At 38.9% G+C, this 21,987-nt stretch overlaps 1 protein-coding gene and 1 pseudogene across 7 annotated transcripts in view; one reads left to right on the forward strand and one right to left on the reverse strand.

The window, feature by feature from the left end:
* TENM2 (teneurin transmembrane protein 2) overlaps positions 1-21,987 on the forward strand; it is a 1,157,254-nt gene that overhangs the window by 554,173 nt on the left and 581,094 nt on the right. The gene's annotated exons all lie outside the window — the stretch shown is intronic.
* LOC108390966 (large ribosomal subunit protein eL43-like) lies at positions 17,581-17,934 on the reverse strand (annotated as a pseudogene).

The following is a 21,987-nucleotide window of genomic DNA, read 5'->3' on the forward strand; positions in this document are numbered from 1 at the left end:
TGGCAATCAATGTGAGGAAAAAGATATTATTAAATAATTGTACCAATATATATAATTAACAGAAAAATGTAAGAAAGAGATAGGTAATTCACATAGTACTTGTAACTCGATCTGTCCCCTGGAATAATGAATGTTTGCCCCGGAAGAGTGTTCACAAGAGCCTTTCACAATGATGGAAATACCCTGCGTCTATCTTTTCCCATGCGCTAGCCACATTTACCTATGAAGAGCTTAGAAACAGATCCACATGGCTACTGAGTACCATACTCCACAGTGTTGTAAATGTTTCATTTTATTACTTGTATCTGCTCTTGTGTTTGAAAATGGCACTTGGTACACCATAAAAACAGGACAAGGTATATGTAAGTTTGATTTATTATTTACCTCATGAGCTACAAGGAACACTTTCAAAGACCCAGAGAATCCATGAGGGAATGACTGTTTTTGCATATTTGATAAGAAATGATGAAATAATGTCCTTGATCTTACTGTGTGAGTAGAGTACAAATTAATCTTTAATTTATGTCTTGAATACCATACCTGGCAAGGATATTTTCCTAAGTTCAATTTTTTTATTTGTTATTGTTACTATGAATCACTGAGATTGTATATTAATTTAGTTGATTAATATGATTTATTACCATAAATCTTCTCCTTTAGCTTATGCTGCTGCTTAGTAAAAACTGCAAACATATTGTCACCCAGAATTATGTTCAGTATCATTCCACTGTCACCAATTTCTCATTTTCATTTCCTAGTGTGAATGTATTTCTTAATGATGGGAATTGAAAGAGATAAAAGGAACTGGGGTGGAGAAGGATGCAAAGAGGAAAGGGAAGGGAAGTGAGAAGGAAGGAGAAGAGGAAGGGGTACCATAGAATTAAAACACCCCTGAGAAGTAGCCTTTGTTGCCAGGAAACATGGGAATCCTATGGCTGTGAATACAGCTATGATCATTAAAGTTGCCATCAGATTTCTTTCCTTTAGCATATCTAATACTCTTCAGATTCCTTTTCCTGGTAGTTTCTTGGTTTTGAGGATAATTGAGTGTTTTTGGACCCTACATTCCTCAGCTGCTTCTTGTTTGTTTCTCATTCTGTTTCTCGTCAAAGAAGGAAACATGAGCCAAACAATTTTCTGCTCCTTCTCTTTTCCAATTGATATCCAGGACCTTTTAACTCACTGCCTTATGTGAAACCCATTGCTGGCCATCTGTAAGATGTGTGTGTGTCACCTCTCCACTTGCAGTTCACGTCTTCTATTGTCTCACCATCTGTATATTTTATTGATGAGGGCAGAGCAAAGAAAAAACATTTCTCTATCAATTTCTGTTGAAGATTGAGTGTTTTGGGTCATGGTTTGGGTCAAGTAAGCTGGTGGGGGGGGTAGTATATGTTGTTGAGACTATTTTAGACTATTTGCTCAAGTCTATTGATGAAGAAAATACCTCCTTGTGAATGTATTTAAGCTCATATAAATCCATGTTCTTTCCGTTAATATGAATTGAGTGCACACTGCACTGGTTTTCCTAGATTCTGATGGTACAAAGAAAGAGAGAACAAGACAGGCAAGGAAACTTTGATAAATAGAACTTACATTCTGTCAAGTGGAGCAGCCCAGAAGGAAAAAAGATACATAAGCAACAAAAGAAAGCTTCATAGAGATAAATGCATAGTAAAGTAAAGATGTTAAGTAAATAAATGCAGAGTGATATGATAATAACTGGTCAACAGGAGGGCTCCCTTATGGAGATAGTCAGAAAAGGGCCCATAAAAACAGGGACATTTGAACTGATAGTTGGATAATACAAGGAGCCTACTATGGGAATCACTACGGTAGGGCTTCCCAAAGGCCATGAAGGCCAAGGATTCTGAAATGGATACTACTTGGATATTTCAGATTCTCAGATGTAGAACACAAAGAGATCCCGTAGGCTGATACGTTCTGTAGAAGAGGACAAGTGATGAGAGAGAAGGTTGCAGAAACTTAAGTATCACTCGATGGTCAACCACCTAAAATGTCATTTAGCCCATATTATGGGTTAGTGATCAGTTAATAAACTGTACAGTTTCCTAAATTCCAGTAGATACTGTGAAATGATATCATTTTAGATTTTACTGTTGAAACTTAGACCAGAGATGCTTCTTCGAATTGTCTAATGGCATCTATTTCAGGGAAGAAGTTCCTTTTGGCTTTCAGATGTCACAGCTCATTTCTAAGCATTACAAAAAGTCTTGGTTAAGAAATACTTGCAAGATACTTGAAAGTATTCTTCAAGACTGAGGAATCCATTTAGATAAATAAGAATGTAGTTGAATGTATATTGTTGTCTCTTCTTCTACAGGAGACAGAAAACAGAAGGAATGGGAACATCATAGTGTGAAATACAAAAGAATCTATATAGAAGTGCTTTATTTTACACTACGTACCTCCTTCAGTTGATCTACAGTTTTATGTAACAAATGTCTGTGTGTTTTGAAGTGTGTTTCAGGGACAAGGTGTAAATTTCCCCATTTTCGTAATTCAGAGTTCTGATTGGGAAGAAAAAATAAGACTAACCTGGTTTCTAATTTTCTTAAAGCCCTGAATTGGAAAAGACTAAACATGTTAGATAATAAAAGTCAAACATGAAACATGAGAACAGTGCCTGTCAATCTTGTTTATTACTAAAATATTGTCTGGCACATAGTAGGTGCTCAAGAAATATTTGTCAAGAATGGTAGAAGATGACAGTAGGAAATGAGTACACATTATTAAGTTAAAACAATAGCAGGTAAAATAGCTTAAGCCTTAACTTTTAGCTTTGAAATTCAAATAGTAATTAGTGAATTGCCATTTCATCGACAAAATGGGGCAGTAGGGCATTTTTTCAGTCTTCTTTGCATTACAAATTGATATTGAAAATCAGTGTTGTTTTGGATCATCATCAGAACCTTTATTTGAAATGATTTAGTCACTGTTAATCTTTTGGAGTAGCTTCTTCTGATCTAAGTATCTAGTAGGTGTCTTTGTCTTTAAGTAAATTGCTATGTTGGGCTTGGGTTCTTATAAAGCTCCCCCTACTATTTTCCCTGTCTGAGAAGAGTAGGTCCTATAAAGCATGTTCCTGATCTATAGGGGTACCAGGATGGGGATGAGATGCATCATTTTCTTCAAACTGGTTTGGGTGGGTGCTTGCAATAACCCAGGACTTTTGGCAGATGCAAGAACTATAAGCAAACCAAGCTTCTAGTGGTTTGCAGACTTTTAGAGGAAAAAAGATATGCAAATATTAAGTGGTATAAAATGATGTAGACACCGTGAATGATGTCTGTAGATGATGCAAAGAGAGAAGGAATGATTGATTCTGCTTGGACAGCTTTAGAAAGATTCCATAGAGCTAAACCTTGAAAGATTTTTGGGAAGCAAACAAGAAGATGATAATCCAGGCAGAGGAAAGCAGTTTGATCAAAGACTAGGAGGCGTGCAGTAAGGTGTGTTCTTTCAACTGCTGTTAATGACAAGGTCATCCCTTGTCAGTGCAGCAAGAGATGAAGTCAAAGATGTTGTTTGCTCCTCAAGTATACTGAGTGCTTTCCACTTTATCTGTAGGCCCATGGGGGAATCAATAAAGAATTTTAACAGGAGAATGAAATGATTCCTTGTTCATTTTTATTTTTTTTAAAAGACCATCTTGGTAAATGGGAATGTGCAAACAGTGGTAGTCAGTTTTTTTAATTCTTTTTTTAAATCTTCACTCATCACTCGATATTAAGAACCTACTATAGATCACTTTTTGTTTATACTCTGAATATAGGGATATGAACAATGAATGAATATTCAGTGTAGGCACATTGTGACTCTCAGAGGCAATGATTAAAATAAGTTACATTATCCAAAAAGGGTGAATAAATAACTACTCATCACAAAGTGCTCCCTTTAAATATAGCCTTATGTCCACACTGAGAATTCTTCCCCTGAGGTTACTGCCACTGAGTGTATAATTAGGCCACCTGCATGTGTGCTTCAAGATTGTGTGTGGAGCAACTCCTTGTCTTCCTTGGGCGGGATAGATATCACATGATGGTCAATTTCTACATCAAATCCCATGCAACTCTCTAATGGGAACTCAGTTTTACATAATGAGCATGTAAACATTTGGTATAACCACCTCTTCCTACTGTAATTGCACCTGTTCAGATATGGGGTACATTGGTTAGTTTTTCCTCATGTGTCTCATAGATTGTGAGCACTAGAGGGTCTTTATCATCTAATGCACTGTACTTACCCAGGGAGACCATCAGGACCATAATAGGACCTTTTAAAAAATATGCATATTTGGATGTCCCCCAAGAGAGCAGAATCTCTAAATCCTTGATTAAGGGTAGGACCCAAAAAAATTTTTAGTATTAAAAGCTGCCCCAGAAGATTCTTTTACATTCACCTACTTGAAAAACCACTGATTCTAACCAGATACCCCTTATCATCAAGGCATGGATTGTTAGAACTAAAACTAAAAGTCCAGTCCCCTGAGGCCTTGCCCAAGACAGATCCCATTACTGCACCTCTACTGTGTCCATCCAGCCTGCCCTGGACCTGGAGGCAAGACATCTGTGTCTGCATTGCTTTAATCTGAGAGGTGGTAGCTGGAGAAAATTGCTATCTAAGTGTATCAATCGGCTCAGGCTGCTGTATCAAAATACTCTAGACTGGGTGGTTTAAACAGAAGACATATATTTCTCACAGTTTGGGAGGCCAGAAGTCTGAGATCAGGGTGCCAGCATGGTTGGGTGTTTGGGAAGGGCCCTCTCCCTTGGCTTACAGACAACTGTCTTCTTGCTGTGTCCTCACATGGTAGTGAGACAGGGTGAGGGAGAGGGGGGAAAACAAAGGAGAATAAGAGAGGGAGAGGGAAAGGAGGACACAGCAAAAGGAGAGAGAGAGAGAATGGGAAGGAGGGAGGGAGGGCCTGTCTGGTGTCTTCTCACAAAGGCACCAACACCATTGTGAGGATCCTGCCCTCATGACCTCATCTCAACCTCTTTACCTCCCAAATGCCCCACCTCCCACTATCATTACATTTGGAGTTAGGTCTTCAACATGAACTTTGGAGAAACAAACACTCAGTCCATTACGCCAAGAGAGTGGTTCTCAACCCTGGCTGCACCTAGAGAACTATAAGGAAATATTGGTGCTCTGGTCCCAGCCATGAGATGCAGATTTAATATGTTTGATCTCACTCTTCAGGATGATGTAACTTTGCTTAAAGCCTTGATTTTCTCATCTGCAATATGGGAATGATATTACTAGCTGTGCTGAAGATTACATGAGATTAGAGATATCAAAAGAATTGGTTACCTATAATGTAAAAATAAATATAATTTTCAGGCTTAATTACGTTTCTTTGATGAGCAGTTTCAGATGAAACCAGGATTTTAAGTGTTGTATCTCAGAGCTTTAAAGATGCAGGTTTTCTGGTTGCCCTAAATTGGAACTGCTGCTCCTGATTCTTTCCGGAAGGCAAAGCCACAAGAAAGCAGGGCAAGTTCCAGTGCTCACCAAGCTGGGTGATCATGTAAATGAGAGAGAGGGAGTTGACTGGGGAAAATCATTGAAAAAGTGCTCTGAGACTCTTTTGATGGAAATGGAGTAGAGGGAAATGTCTCCCTACGATTGGAAAAATAATAGTGCAAACATGGTGACAAATGGTGGCTTGCATTAGACTCTTAGGGCCGGGAAAGCTAGAGAGTGAATGCCATCTGAAGGGGCAGCTGTTTCCACTCAGCACAGAGTTGCCAGATCATCCCATTTCCCCACCCAGAGAACCCCAAATCCATGCTTCTGGGTAAAAACTCCTGATAGTTAAATGTTAGTAACTAATTAAACACACACACACACACACACACACACACACACAGAGTAAGCCTTTCACAACCTAACATTGCATGGTATAAACAAAACACAATTGCACTCTGAATTTTGCCCATGTGCGCAATTTGGCCTGCACACTTATCAGTTGATACCCATTCCTTTGGGCCTTATACTCCATCTCTTCTAGCCACTAAACAATTGTTTTTTGCATATATTGTTCATCCACAAACCAAATGTAGTGCCCAGTTGGCAATCTCTGGCACGGGTCCTTGTTTCTTTTCATTCAATGTTCTGGATTAATATTTATTCATGCTATCAATATTTACTGAGCAGATACTGGCTAGATGATAATGATACAAAATTCAGTCAGATGTGCATCCAGCCCTATGTTGCTTCCAGTGTAGTCTAAGAGATATGCCTGGTTCAGTGACTGAGGCCTGAAAGAATATGACAGGAATATGAAACAAAGACATCAAACCCAACTTCCTCTAAAGAGTCTATTGCTTTTCTTTTAATAAACAAAAAGTGCTCTCCCTTTCTCCTACTTTTTTTTTTAACATTGGGCAAGGCATTGAACCCACTATGTGAAGGGCACATCTAACCTTTGGTTCTTTTGATGCTTATGAACTGCTTGATGTCCAAAAGTTAAAATGGAACAAAACTAGAAGTCATACCACCCAGTGCAATACTGATAAACTAATACCATCAGCATTTTATTTGAAATGCAAAATATGTGACAGCTGTCCTCAGCCAGGAGCAAAGACACCCAGATGCCTTCAGTTCACATGCCGTTCTGGCTTTTCCATTCACTATCTGGATTTTTGGCACTGAAGGTGCTAAGGGCCTCACCCTAGGAACTGTCTCTTGTAGCAGGCTTCTCTTGAGGGGAGTGTCTCCCAAACCCTGAGGTGCTTGGCTGCTAATAGAAGGGAAAACAAGTTGTGAAAGTAGGCCATGCACATCACCGATAAACATGAAAATCTCATTGATGAGAGCCCTCCTCTCCCTGCCAAAGTGACCTTGGTTGGTGCAAAGATGACAGAGTACTTCCCTGCCCTGGCCTGACAGCAATGCTATCACAGCACGTTTGACAAATCGTTCACATTAAATCGGGGGGCACTTTCGGCAGCGCCGACGTCCCCTCTCCATCACTCCTGATTACCACACAAACGTCAGCCGTGGCACCAAGCACATTTGTCAGAGGGAGTAAAAAGCAGTTGTTAGTAAGAGCGCTACCTGTCATACTAATGGGCTAGGGCTTGTTGCTTTGTGTCTCAAAGGAACCTACGGATTTGCAAAAAAATGAAACATAAATTTTTTTGGAGGGTTGTCCAGTGTTTCTTGAAAACGCTTTTGTACTTTGATAGAGAGAGGTGTTGAAGGCTTGTCAGATGGACCACCCAAATGTCTTCTCCTGCAAGGGAAGAGAGATTCCAAAATTTTTAGTGACTTTGCTGTTTTGGGATTGTTGTCATTTCTTGGTGGTCAAACAGGCAGTAGAGAGTCTTTCAGTCAAGGAAATCCTACTCTATAAGCTTTAATGAGTTAAAAAAAATGAGTGGAACATTTGTTTTTTATTCATGAGTGAACACTCTATCTCATTTTTAAATTTTAGGAAGTCATTTGAAGGAGCTGGAGGATGAGTTGGTTTCTGTCATCTTGTCCTTAACTGTGTAGGTGTCATGCTTCACATAATGCTTCATGTGTTGTTCATACACTTTGTTTCACAGTCTAGTCATGATGGCCCCTTGAAGTAGGCCAGCTGTGCATGATTACACCCGTTTCAGAGATGACAATACTGAGAAGGTTATTGCCCAGAATTCTCCAGGTACAATCACATTTCCAGCCCATGCCTACTGACTCACATCCACAATTTCATTAATATTTGAATATCCAATAAAGAACATGCAATTTGTTAAAATTATTCTCTGTTGGTCACACATTGCTGCTTCACAGCTCTTGTTTCCAAGTCATTCTGTTTTCCCCAAGTCCTCTTTTCACTAGTCAGTTTGAATTTGATTTCTGCCTTTCTTCTTTGTCTAAGGATACAAAAAATTTTAGTTATTTTCTTAGAAATGTGGAGAAAGAAAAGTAAAAAAAAAAAAAAAGAACTGACTGGGTTGGAAACTTTTATCTGACTGTACTTTATAAGGTAGAACTGATTACTCTAAATAATGGTTTAAGAGAGTGACTTTCTGATACAGAAAATAAATGGATTGAGAACGCTTGTTATGCTGTGCTTTTCTCTTGTGGGCCAGCAAGAGAATTCCTTTGGCCTCTTGTGAATTCACTCTTCTTTCTAAGTGACATCACAGGCTGGAGTGATAAACTTGAAATGTGCTAAGTTGAATAAAATAGCCCTTGTTAAGTGATTCCTTCTTGTTTTATTCCAGAAGTCCTACATTCACATTTCTGGATACTTGTGCTGGTTCATTTCCTTTGGATATTTAGTTACTTTCAATGTCCTCTCACAGGAAAATATGTGATCTATGATTAGCTCTTCATTACAACCTTCTCTGATCCCTGAACCAAGAAACCTCAACCTATCAAACCCTCTCTGATTCATAAGGAGACAACCCCTCATAAATGTATTCATTCATCTAATTTAATTACACACTAAGTGCCCAGTTCTGGACTAAACCCTGGGAATATGAAGGAGAATCTCAGTCTCCTACTGCTTAATGTGGATTATTTTATAAGAAATGGTTGTCTCCTTTGGGCATGCCCACCATTAACTGTAGGCCTTCCCCCAAACCCCTGCCTTCACAGTAATATTCTGACTGTTCTCCAGGGCTTTGCATTACTAGAGCCCATTCATTCTCTCTCTCTTACTCTCAATGGACTACTACTTATCCTGCAATTCTTTCCTTTTAGATCACAGTGGCATTTAACATACCACTATCTCAAATTTTTTTCTTTAATAGCAGTTTTCCTTTCACACTGCAGTACATAAAACAGATCAATGAGAACATTCATTGTTGAAATAGGGGTGTAGGGTCCCCACTTGGTGTGTCCCCCTGGGTACCTCCCTACAGTCTTGCTAGAAAAATATGGGGAAAACTCTGGTCTGGAGCTGCATCCAGACAGTGCCATGGAAGAAGTTTGCCTCTATCTCAGAGACCCCTATGTTCTCTTTCTGTGCGTGCCTACTTGAACAACTCTTCTATTGGGAAATTCATACCAGGAGTAAGGAAGAATTTTGTCAAGAAAGTCTAGATGGGAGGTAGTTTGAAGATCTTCAACATGTAGGTAGAAATGATGCATTTCGTATCATGTTCCAGATACTCTCAAGAAATTTTGTATCATATCAGTATTTCAAATGATTGGTATTTTTATTGATCAGTATTTGACCTCAAATGATCAATAATTCCACTGCAAGAGTTTGTCCCAGTATCTATTTTACAAATAAAAAAATGAAGTCATAGTGTCATGTTCAAGGCCAGAAACAGTGAGTTATTATTGGAGCTAGGACTGGAACACAAGGTCTCAAGGTCCAGTCCTGCTAACCTCTTTTGCACCCCTCCCAAACATACATAGCTACAGCACCCCAATGCCTTCCTAAATAGGCCGTCTTCATTGTCCATAGCTTTCTGTTTCTATTCCCTCTCTCACTGAGCTTATACATGCACATTTCTACCAGTATCAGAGTTTCCATCAAGACACTCATTTCCATGGAAATGAACATACACACCAAGAAAAGATAAGTAGAAGGTGCCATTTATTTAATTTTCATAAGATCCCTTACCTTATTTCCTTTGCATCTAGATATATCGCATGATTTTTTTTTCTAAGATTAGAGAATGTGGCCCTGTGTTAATTTCCATGGCTATACACCCAGTCATCCAACAGTGGCTTAGTGGCTGTTGGATATATTCAATACATTTTAAACACTGCTGCATTTAAAAATAACTTTAAAAGGTTGTAAATGTCAAATTGAGATTTGAAATATGTCAGATAGCTGTCATTTTTACACCCTTCATTAATTTCAATTGGATTCAGTGAATTGTATATGACAAACTGTTATCATACATTGACTACAAGCATGCTACATTTATGTAGCACATCCCTGACATACGGAATGTTTTGAGGAGAACGTTAATATATGACTTCTCTTTGACCGCTTAGATGACATGAGACCATCAAATGACAAGTGTGGCAGCATTCAACTCTAAGGTTTTCCAAATGGGGGCATCTGGAAAACCTTCAAGAGGCTTGTTCAGAAATGGAAATGTCCACTGGAGAGTTTCCAACTATGAAAACAGATACATTTGCTCTAGGTGCACAACTGCAAAATTTGGACTACAGCTAAGGTAAAGGAGTCTGAATAAAAATGTTCTTTAGGCAGATCTGAGCAGGTAGAGACCTGGAAGAGTCAGGTCTGGTTATAAAAATATTTTCATTGTTAAAATTAATAGCAACTATCAACTATTACGTGCTATATGAAGAATATGATAATGAAGAGCATAGTGCTTAAAACTCCAGGTGCTCGTGTCAGACTGTGTTAAGTCCAAATGCTGGCTCCACCTCTTACTCTGTGACTCACTTAGGGCAAGTCACTTGACATTTGGGTGTCTCAGTTTTCTAATTGGTAAAATCAGGATATTATTTACCTTATAGAGTTAATACCATGGATAATTTGAGTTCAGTTAATGGTAGCTATTATTATTATGTGCCAGGACTCTGTGAGGTGCTTTGCACATAGTCCTTAATCCTCCAACCACTCTGTGAGTTGGATGTTACTAATATCATTGCTAATTTACAAATAGAGACATGGGACTTCAAGGGAGGCTTTGTCCAGACTTATCCTCTTAGGAAGGGGTAGAGACTAGGAGCCAGGTGACCAACACCTTTTAGGTCAGTTTGTTCTTTTCCAAAGGAGGTAATTTAACGTGGAGCTCCCACCTATATCAGCTATTATTGGATGCAGTGACATCAGGAGCTAGGACACTGTCACCCACTGGGAAAAATGAGCTGCCTGAACCTAAACACCAGGACACAGAAAGCCAAGTGTGTGCCCTGCCAGGACTGGACAGCTGATTTTTAAGACATAGACACCCTATGTTTGTTCCTTTTTCTTTCTTAGGAAGAAAAGAAGCTTTGTGTGCATAGATGAGGCTGAGTGTCATATGTTTAACATGCTTTAAAGAAAATGTCACCTGCTAACTTAATGTTTTAAAATGGAACTGAGGAAGAAATGTTACCTAGAAATCACTAACTTTAAGCCCTATATGCTCTGAATAATGAAAATTGTCAATTTTTATTGTTTGTTTTCTTTATCTTGGCTTTTGCATAGAAAAACATTTGAATACCAACCAATAATAAATGAGATTTTTAATTTTAGGAACCTTAAGAGATCACTGAGTCCAGAGTTCTCAGATTCCTGGTTCATCCACATGTACTTGCTTTTGTCGGGACAGTTAAGTGACCTGAGCAGAGTGGGCTCGGGAGAATATACTGACTGCTGCTCAGGACCAGTGGATAATGCCTAAGGATGTACCCGGTTTTAATATTTTTTAAAAAACCACATAATATCTGACTTTTATGAGAAATTTTATGATTTTTTAATGTCATTAACTAATTCAAAATATTTATAAACAGTATTCTGGGATAAACAATGCTTGTCTGCAACCCATTTTGGGTGTATACTGGGCCATCATGTTACTTTAAATCTAATCAGATCTCCATTTTTTGCATATGCGGAAATCTTCACCCAGGGAGAAGATCAAGGTCTCCTTTTAACTTACTCAGGATGAAGCAGGGAGGGGGTTAGCGAGGTAGAACAGGAACTGGGGCACCCATGCTTGTGTGTCTTGGATGTTTTCACTATATTATTCTACCACTGTTACTTGTTACAAGAAGGGTAAAGTCATGTGGCTTGTTAACTCACACAAGAAGGGAAATATTTTGCATTTGTATTTGGGAAGTGGAAAACACGTTAAGGTTAGTTTCATAAGATTGGATTCAAGGATTGTAGACAATAAAAGGAGGATTTTCCAGACCATGGTTTTCTGATTCCATGAGGAAGAGAGAAACACATCAAAATCATCAAGGACATGTGGGCCACCCTAAGGCTGTGATCTGTGTGAATGAACAAGAAGCAGTGGGGAATACTGGGAGAACCAGGACAAGGCACTTCCAGGTTCATGTCAATCACATCCCATAGCGGTCAGTTTCTTAAAGCTTACCTAGGCCTCATCTCCCTTTCTCCTTTTCATTTTCCCTCAGAATAAGCATAAATCCTCATAAAGTGTGTGAGGGTGTGTCCTCGCTTATCTGTGTATTTCATTGTCAACAATGGCTCCAGCTGGAAGCAAATGCTGCTTGTATCTCACAATGGGAGTTCAGCATACTTCATATTAGGTATTTTATGTAAGGAGGAATCTAGGAGTAAAATTATGAGAACTGCATGGAGCTTCTGACAATACTCATAAACATTTTGAGCAACTTTATCCTATTTTAGGACAAAATGTACATTTTGGCACCTATATAAAGGATTTTTATTACAACAGTACTTCGATTCTGGACTGCCCTATTACTGTGACTAATAGGATGTGGGGTGCGTTTTTTGTTCTGTATTATGGCTATCTCTGCATCTCTATGATCCTTCCTTAAGGATTAGTGGACAGTAAGTATTAAGAGGGAAGCATTTCTTATCTAGCTTCAGTGTTGGAAAATTGACTGCTGATATCTTTTGAAATCCAGGTGTCAGTATGAACGGGTTGTTTTTGTTTTTAACAAAATAACCAGCAAGTTGTAGATTTTTGATCCTGAGATTGAGACACCTTGACTCCTCTGGTCTCTAGTGTCCATCATTATTCATCATAATTTTGCCTCTGCAAAAACAAACAGCAAGTTCTTTAGGTGTGTGACAACTTCAGAATGTGATAGGTTTTCCAGCTCCCATTCCATGGATTCAAGCAATGGTGGGAGGAGAGACTCAGACTTGTGACTTCACAGAGTTTTTTGAATCTTCAGTGCCACAGTTGAATAAACAGACTATTTTAATTATAATTAAGGGAGACAGCAAACAGTTCATATTCTTCCAGAACTGCTGATCACTTAAGAAAAAGAAAGGTAAGCAAAACTCGCCAATTAGACTAAACCTTCATTCCTTTAATATTTCTTATGGTGGTGGTGGAAACAGACATGAAAATTAGTTCATTTTTTCTCCATTACTCCATTTCTACTTTAGATTTTTTTTTAATCTACCTTGTATTTTCTAGGAAGTATTTGAACAAAAGCCATTAGAATCTTAGCTTCCAGATTTAAATGCTCTTCTAAGGAAAACCAGTGTAATCAGCTGAGCTTGCAAAGAATACATAATCATAAAATGATTTAATTAAATTCCATCAATGCTGTTTGTTTTGGTGCCCATTTGGGTATTAATAACACCGTTGCTGTTTCCAGTGCCAAAAGGTTTACCACTTAATTATTATCTCTGCTTATTGGAGATGTTAGCATCAATTTGTAGGGTTCCATAATCACACACTGGGTGTTGCTTCACCAGATACGACACGCTTTCCAGAACTAGAAGTCCCACCACCTGTGCTTGATCTGAAGATGAAGCCGTGGAAATTAAATGAAAACATTTGTTAACTTGTAAAAATGAAACACAGAAAATAAGAACCGTTATTCAGACTGTGAGTAAATTTGATGGGGTGTGAACGGATCACTTTATTGCACTCTGTTTACAGCATCCTTGCCATTTTCTGAAATGGCAGCCCAATGCTTTTCATTGTCTTAATTAGATTAAGAATGGATTAGAGGAGCCAAATCTATTATTAAAAAGGCAATTCTGCTGTGTCTCTGAAAACCCCCTTTTGGTTTTTAATTTCTTAAATTCCACTTATGCAAAATAGCAAGTATCTTGTAATTATGAGCGTGTATGCATTCATTTCAAAGGCTGTAAGGATATTAGGAAAATCAGATCTTCAGTTATTTTCAAAATTATTTCTGAAGAAATAAGGGAAAGAAGGAAGGGAGGAGATGAAGGGCTACGTTTCTTTCTGCTATGACTAAAAACCATGGGGAAGCTGCGACTGTTTTCCTCTTTTGCTTTACTCAGACAAAAAGAACAATGTGCGCGTATATGTGACCATCATTTCTCCAGGTACATTTCTTTCTTCAATTTACTTCCACACCTGAAATATTTGAAAATGTAGGTTTCTAATCCTTCTTAGATTGAGCATTTGTTCTGTGGGAAACCTCTCCAGATGATTCTCAGGTTTTGCATTTTGCATTATCTCCATCATCTCCTCGCGCCTATACAAATGCACCTCTGAGTTTAAAGCTTTGTTAAATAATCTTATAAATATTATGCAAGGAGTGCTTTGAACTTCAGTTGGAGCAGAGCTGCTGTGTTGGAAACTATAGTGATTGGTTTTACTTTTCCAGTAGGTGCCCTAGTTTTAATTTATTGTTGGATTTCCCCCTCTAAAGGGTGTCACCTTGAAATGCTATTTCTTACGTATTTGTTCTGCATTTTAAAATTGCTGTATAGTCATCTCATAAAATTTCATAGTGTCAGACACACACGCACACACACAAATGAATGCATGTAAAAACTGGTAAAATTTGAATAAGATCTATGATTTACTTAATAATATTGTGCCAGTGTCAATTTCCTGATTTTGATAATGCACTTTGGTTATGTGAGATGCCATCATTGGAGAAAACTGGGTAAAGACTACATGGGAACTCTCTGTACTATTTTTGCAACCTGTAGTGGGTCTTAAATGACTTCAAATTAATAAATTAAAAAAATGCGTAGTTTTGGTCCATTAACTCCTAATCTGCTACATCAATATTGATCCCTCCTTGATCTGTATTACATTAATATTGTTTTAATAAATAGTACTCAAGTATCATCAGCCTTTTGAATACTCAGAATTCTCTTCTTTCTCCTATGGGTGCATTGCGTGCATTTCCTGTCCACTCACTTCTAATACCCCTTAGCCTACAGTGCATATCTGAGTGGCCTTCTTAGCCCCAGAGCCTAACAGTTTGGTGTCAGTTTTTGTTCTTCGTTTGTTAGTTCTGTGCTGTGAAGGTCATGTCCCCATGAGCTTTGTTGTTGAATATTTCAATAGGAAGGCAGATAAGTCATTGAAGGATGGTGAAGTGCGCAAAGACCTGCTATGCCAGCACAGTGCTTGCCGCACAGTGAACGCTGTGTATATACTCTGAATGAAGGGATAAGTTAATTAATTTTGTTCACATGAGAATTTTGTACCTTAGCAAGATAGAACTCACTCCTGCTGAGCCATCTGTTCTTTTGAGTACTTTGTGATGGGCCCAGATTCGGAGATCACTCACTAATTGTCATTGCTTCAGTGAGGTGCTGTGTTTGGGATTGAAGGTCTTGAAGTGATACCTAATTTAGGAGGACTGTGACAAAATTTATCACTAATTACCTGTCCCTCAAATGAGAATCAATGCCATCAGCACATACAGTGGTGATAATGGTTATCATTTATTGAGTGATTAGTATTCTAAGCACTTTGCATGCATTCTCTCACTTTAATTTTGCTCTATTACTAGCTTAGAGTTTAGTAAAATAACTTGCCCAGGTCACCCATAATTGACTTGTGAGTGGCAGGACTGGGACTTGAACCTAAAAAGCCTGACTTCAGAGGACCTTATATGGGTCTCTCTTTCATACCTATGCCCCCATGCTCTTAAAAGGTAAGTGGGTATCAACTCTGGTGATGTATTAGGATCATTTGAGGACCTCTTCCTGGACCCTCTCCCAGATATACTTATTTAGTTTATCTGGATGGGCATTTTGTTAGAATTCCAAGGTAGTTCTGGGGTGCAGCCATGGTGACTGTCACTCAGCTGCATGTCAGAACTCACTCAATGTCTATGAAGAATGGAAGCTACTTATTGTACTTAGGAGTTCATTTTGTCTGGGCTATAACCATAGCAAAGCATAGCAGTTTCCCCAGCCACCCACTCCCAGGTGGAGCTGGGAGTCTGCCTTTTTGCAATATATTTCCACCTTATGCTCAGCTAGAGACTTTCCATCTCTACCCCCACCATACAACACTGATGTCACTGAAGTTCATTTAAATAGAATTTAACCTATATAAAGGTGTCTGTTAGCCAAAAAAAGAAAGAAAGGAAAGGAAAGGAAAATGAACATCTATACTAGGAATTTTAAAAATTCATTTGTTTGGGGGAGCTAGGCAGATCAGGTGAATAAATGAACAAGAAAAGTCTTTGAGTAGTGAGTCTCCCATTTTTAAAAGCAGTGGTGGTTATTCCTGGGGCAAACTGGGGAACATGCATCCCATTTCTAGGGGTACTTGCTACTCTAATCCCAATAGGAGGCCACACAGCAATACTGCCCAGTGTTCTGGATCTGCCAGTTTTTTCAGGAAACCCCAGAAAATAAATTTAGTTTTGTTTTGTTTTTCTATTACAAAATTACTTAACAGCTAGTCCCACTTGTTTTTATTTTTCAACACTGTACAAGTCAATACTGTGTCACCAGTAACAATGTCAAAGAGCTTGTATATAGCTCAAAGCAAGTAGCTGCCTTATTCTACTCTGTTCTGCATTTTGAAATAAATAATTTATCTTTCCTTACCAAGTGCACTGAGTTCTAATCTTTGTCATAAATTCATATTCTGACTTTAGACAGGGCATAGAAGTTTGTGAACCATGTTTCATCACCTGTGAGATTGACCTAGAAGAGGGCATTATAGAATTGTAGGGGGCATGAAAGTCATGGGCTCTGTTTAAAGGCTGGTATAGCTGGGACCCTCTTTCTACTGTTTGCCAGCTCTGTAAGTCTAAGTGAGTTCTTTGGTATTCAGAGTCTATGTTTCCTTATCTATTGAATAGAGATACAAGCACTCTCACGGTTGTCCTGAGAATTAGGTTAAATTGTGTGTATAAAGCTTACTAGTAATATAAAAGATATTCTTAAAGAGTGTAATGTTTTTAGTAGATAAAAATCAGCAAAACCACTGCCCATAACTCTGTACCTTTGCTCTTGTTGGCTTCAAGTTTTGGGTCAGCCTGTTGCTCCCACTTTGCTGCTTCTTCCACTGACCTTTCGAGGCCCTTCCCTTCAATTCCTATTTTTCAAAAATGAGCAGGACTGATGCTTCTTGGTGGTGGACAAAAATCAAAGTCATGAACTCCTCAAGCAATTCTTCTGCACCTCCTCTAATATGGACCATACTGATGGGGAGGTGGTGCCTGCAGAACTAGAGGAAACCTCTTTGGGATGATTAGAAGTGAAGTGTGATTAATAATGAATATATGTATGTATTTTAAAAGTAGGGTTGTGTTAAATGTGAAGAGTCAGTAAATGCCTGTTAACCTTCTCAGAGGTCAACAGTTGGCCGGGTGGCTGGTTGTGCAGGGGCAGCCTGAGCAGCTGCAGCCTAATTCAGACCTGCTATTAGGTCTGATGATGGTATGTGCAATTAGGAAAGTGTCTCTGTAATAATGATAATCAGTTTAAACCACGGGGACAGGGCACAGCTGTGGGGAGCACTTAGAGAGAGAAATCAGAGCAATTCATATGCTCCTGAGAAGCCAGCCTCAAGTATGTCTGCAGTAGCTTTCAGTTCCTTCTAGATTATAATTTACTGAAAAATATTTTTAAAATAAGCACATTACTCTTGGGCCCAAAATTCTTCACAGTCCTTTTATTTTTTCAGCTTTTTGTGACTAGATTGGAAATATGCATCTACCTTTTTTGTTGTTGTTGTTACATAAATTAACCTTATTTATTATTGTCTAGCAATGCTTCAAAAGGTGGTGCTTCTACTGGTCTTGCAATTCCTTCAGTCTTCTGATAGCCGACTTTACTGTGACAGCAGAAGTGGTGTTGTAGGTCCAGGTCCCGCCAGCTACTGTTTTCATCAGGAACCACTGTGCCAGATCCCCACAGCTCATCTCTTCATTTTGGTTTTGCCACAAAAGGAGCAAGTATACTTGGCATGCTGGCTTATTTTGATTTTCTTCACCATTTTCCTGAGGGAGGCCCCATAACGGGTCCCGTATTTACCGACGATTCCCACCTTCTTGGTGCGTTTCACCATGTCGCCTCTAACTAGGTGCAAGCTGAAAGAGTGCATCTACCTTTTTAATAATGCTATTATTGTGGATTTAAATCTCTCTCTCAAAACATGTTGATAGAAACTTTATGTTTGGGCTTTTGTTTTTTTTCTCAAGAACGGAGTTCAAATTTGTTATAGAAAAGCTGTGTCTTTTGAAGACATATATGAATTCAGCTTTGCCTCACTTGAAATGTTGATAGTTGTAAATAAGAGAACTACCACTCTATACTTATAGTCCTGTCCTGCTCTCTTCTTTCAGTTCTTAAGAGAAGCAGTCTTGAGGGAAGAAATGTTTTTTACTTCGTCTTTGATTTTGAAAGAAATTTAGAGCTCTGGTCTACCTCAGTGCCCCAGGTTATTTTCTTGTCTTCCCTATCCCCCACTTCCTCTGAATCTTAGATAATAAAAATATATAATTCCTTGGTTTCTCCTCATAGAAAAAATAATGTCTCAATTCATAACAGGCTCTGAGTCATTAATAAAAATGATGGTGTGAGAATGTTGTGCATTCGTGAATGCTTTCGATTTTTTAGTCCCCTTATGTACCCATTTTTTGACTGATCTTCGTATAAGCCACACAAAGTAAGATGAGAGACAGGATGGAAAAGACTTGAGACTTTCATTTCCTCTCTCATTTCCTCGTTCATTGAGTAAATATTTAACAAGTCATTACGTGTGCTAGATATTGTTCTAGGAGCAAGGCCTCCAATGTGAAAAAGTAAGACAGGGTCTCAGTGCATTTTACTGGGAGAACCAGGGAATAATTACATAAATGAATGAATAAGACATTTTTGATAATACTTGCTGTGAAGAAAATAAAACAAGAGGATGCCTTTGGAGGGTAGTCAGAGAAAGCTGTGCAGGGGTGGTGACATTTGAGTTGAGACCTAAACGACTGAAATAAGCATGGTGAGGTCTGAAAAAAAGTATGCGAAACTCAAAGATCCTAAGGGGAGAAGATCAGTGGAGTGCGGACAATGGTGGGAGATGTGGGCAAAGGAAAGCAGGGGCCAGGTCATTTGGAACCTTCTACACCATGGTAAGGATATTAATTCAGAACTATTGCTCCACGGTCTGCCGTCTTCCTAAGGGGATAAGAGATTCCCTAGCCCTTCCCCCTGACAGGTATGGAAATGGGGAAAGGTCATGTGAGCAAGTAAACTGCCATCGACACCACTGCACTTTGAGTTCATGGTGTAAAGACTCTGCCTCCATCATTTCTGAATCCCTGGACACCCAGCACAGGGCCTGGTACACAATTAGCAGACATGGTGGAACTGAACCCAAGTGTGGTCAATGTGTGATCACGGCCCACCTGCATCACAGTTACCTAGTAGGGCTGATATAAGATGAAGGTTCTAAGGCCTCACACCAGGCTTCAGAAATCCAGACTTTCTGAGAGGGGAACAACTTTCATTCTTCATTTTCAACAAGCTCCTCAAGCAGTTCTTCTGCACAGGAAATTTGAAGATTGACCTCCTTTTACTTTTTCTCAAGAAGTTCTCACTGCGTTATAAGAATCTCCAAAGCAAACTGTTTAGGCTAATATTTGTGTATATTCATGAGAGATTCCTGCTGACAGCTGCATGTGTTTACACTATTTTATATACAGGATCTTAATAAGATTACATAAGTGCATCAATTTTTAACATACTTACAATTTATCTTTATTAATTCAAGCAAAATGGGTGGAATTGGAAAACTAATTCTATTTCTACTTTTCTACATCATTTACTCAATTTTATTATCAAAAAGTAAACTTGAGCTTGGCTGAGGAAGACATGTGACCAGGGACAACGTCTTTGGGCAATCTGGGCCAGCAAACCTCAGCAAACCCGAGAGCTCAGGCCTGAACGCTCTATGTAAAAGCGGAGTGCCACAAAGTATGCTGCACCTTTAAGACATATATTGCCTTACTGAATGACTGTGTAAAAGAAGAATTGGATAAAATGAGTTGAGATTCAGAATAAACTTCTTTAGCAAGTTTTACCCAAATCCTGGTGAAGCAATAGGCTCCTTTATTCGCCCCTATTCTGTTTTTAGAAAGATAGCAGAGAAAAAGATTGAGCAGTCAAATTAAGCCATACCACATGGTTCAGTTGAGAAAGTATTGTTCCTGCTTCAAGTACGTTGTGTTTTTGAGAATCGCTCAAACATGGTAGATGTGGCAATCACTTGGAGGAGCAATTCTAAGGGATGAAAATGACAGACCTCGTCCAGGAGGAGGGACATGGCGTTAGAGCTACTTGTGCTGCCTGTGTATTCCAATCCAAACAGCCAGAAAGGAGGCTGGGAGGATGGAAGTGCCTTCCTTTCATCTTTAGGGGTTTTGTTTTGTTTGCTATTTTATGATATTCTGTTACTTCACTGTCTTGTCAAAGCTGCATTATGATATCATCCATTTCTCTTGCTGTTTCCTAACAAAATATACAATTATTTGTACTGTGGCAGCTAAAACAAGACAAAAAAAATAGGCAGATCATTTTAAAACAAAGTTCTCTTAAAATCTTATCCAAAATAAAATAAAATGACATTGTAAGATGTCAGAAGGGTGAGATTTGCTTTGGGGCTTCTAGCCCAAGAAATAGGGTTGCTGTTTCTTGTTCCAGAGCCAGCTACTGAATGTAGTTCATTTAATCTAGTCCTCTCTCCCCCGATAAAAAAGGAGACTGTATTTGTTTCGCTTTCTAAAATCTAGTTTTATCTTTTATTGTTTTTGTTGTCCTGTTTTATTCAATGATATGGTATCTGCAGAAAATTAGTAGAAATGACTAAATCCCCTTTCTCCAGCTTGTCCAGTTTCTTTCTATCATTTCAAAAAAACACATGAAAAAAAAATTTAACCTTCCTTCACTTACTTCTAGCACTTCTAGCCAATTTAGCCTGTGCAACTCTAATTTCCTCCTTAACCCCGTGTTTGCCAGCAATTCCGACATTATGACAGCCTGGCAGTCTGCAGGCTACATTGTGGCCAGGAGGATTTTGTTTAGCCAGCACAGCGATTTTTTTAAATTGAATCTGAATGCCGTTGGATGAGCACACTCCCCACGATCCACAGTTGCCTCGCACCTGGCTGCTTCATGCACTGGCCTCACCAGGAAGCCTGGCAAAGCCAGCTCAGGTGTTATCTTTGCAATAACTCCATCTTTTTTCTGCTTCTGCCGCTGCTAAGTTTTGGGGAGTGTGTATGTATTTTGGTTGTGTGTGTCTGAGCTGGGTACGGAAGTTGGATGTCGGCTGTGCATGCTTTGCTTGTAGTGTGTGTGTAGGTGTGTGTTTTGTTTCGTGGGGATGCAAAGGGAGCAGCTGGTTCCTCCTCGCCTCCCCCAGTTATAGCCAAAGAAAGTATATCCTTTGGGAGATTCCAATAATTATTTAAGTTAGGTGGTTTTATGTTTTATTTGCCAATATGTAGCATATAACTTGTGTACTACTTCTTACCCTCCCTGAAGAAAATCCTGGTGTAACAAGTTACTCATCCAATTAAAAAGACTGTTCGGGGCCTCAGATATTTGTGTCACTTAAGACTTTGGGAGTGAGGAACTTTTCTTTAACAATCGCTGATGGCGTTTTTAGCTTAGGACTTCATAACAAGAAAATTTGTTGGAAATAGCAACATATATTCTCTAGTCCTGTTACCAAGCACTTAGCTGAAGTGTTTATCTGCAGATACATAGCATAATATAGAGAGCTATAAACAAGGTGCTTCTTGCATTAACACCCATCCTATTTCACTAAGGAACTGTTCACCCTCATAAGTGTTTGCTGACTTTTTCAGTGTTCTATTCCTTGCAGCCTCATTTAGCAAATCACTGCCTCGAATCATGGCTGGTTTACCAAAAACAAAGAACTCTCATGTTACTTTTCTGTGGTGAGTGTGGGCTCAGACTCTGGGCACCCATCTTCATCACCTGCATTCTAGTCCTAGCCACTGCTCTTCATAAAAATTCGGCAAGCCAGAACTAAGACGATCTTGTGCACTGCCTCCTGCAGCTGCCTGTTACTACCAACCAGCTTAAAACCTTGTGCTATGATGTGGGTTTGTGTAATACAAGAACCA

The sequence above is a fragment of the Manis javanica genome, chromosome 1 (genome assembly GCF_040802235.1).
Source record: "Manis javanica isolate MJ-LG chromosome 1, MJ_LKY, whole genome shotgun sequence".
Taxonomy (NCBI): domain Eukaryota; kingdom Metazoa; phylum Chordata; class Mammalia; order Pholidota; family Manidae; genus Manis; species Manis javanica.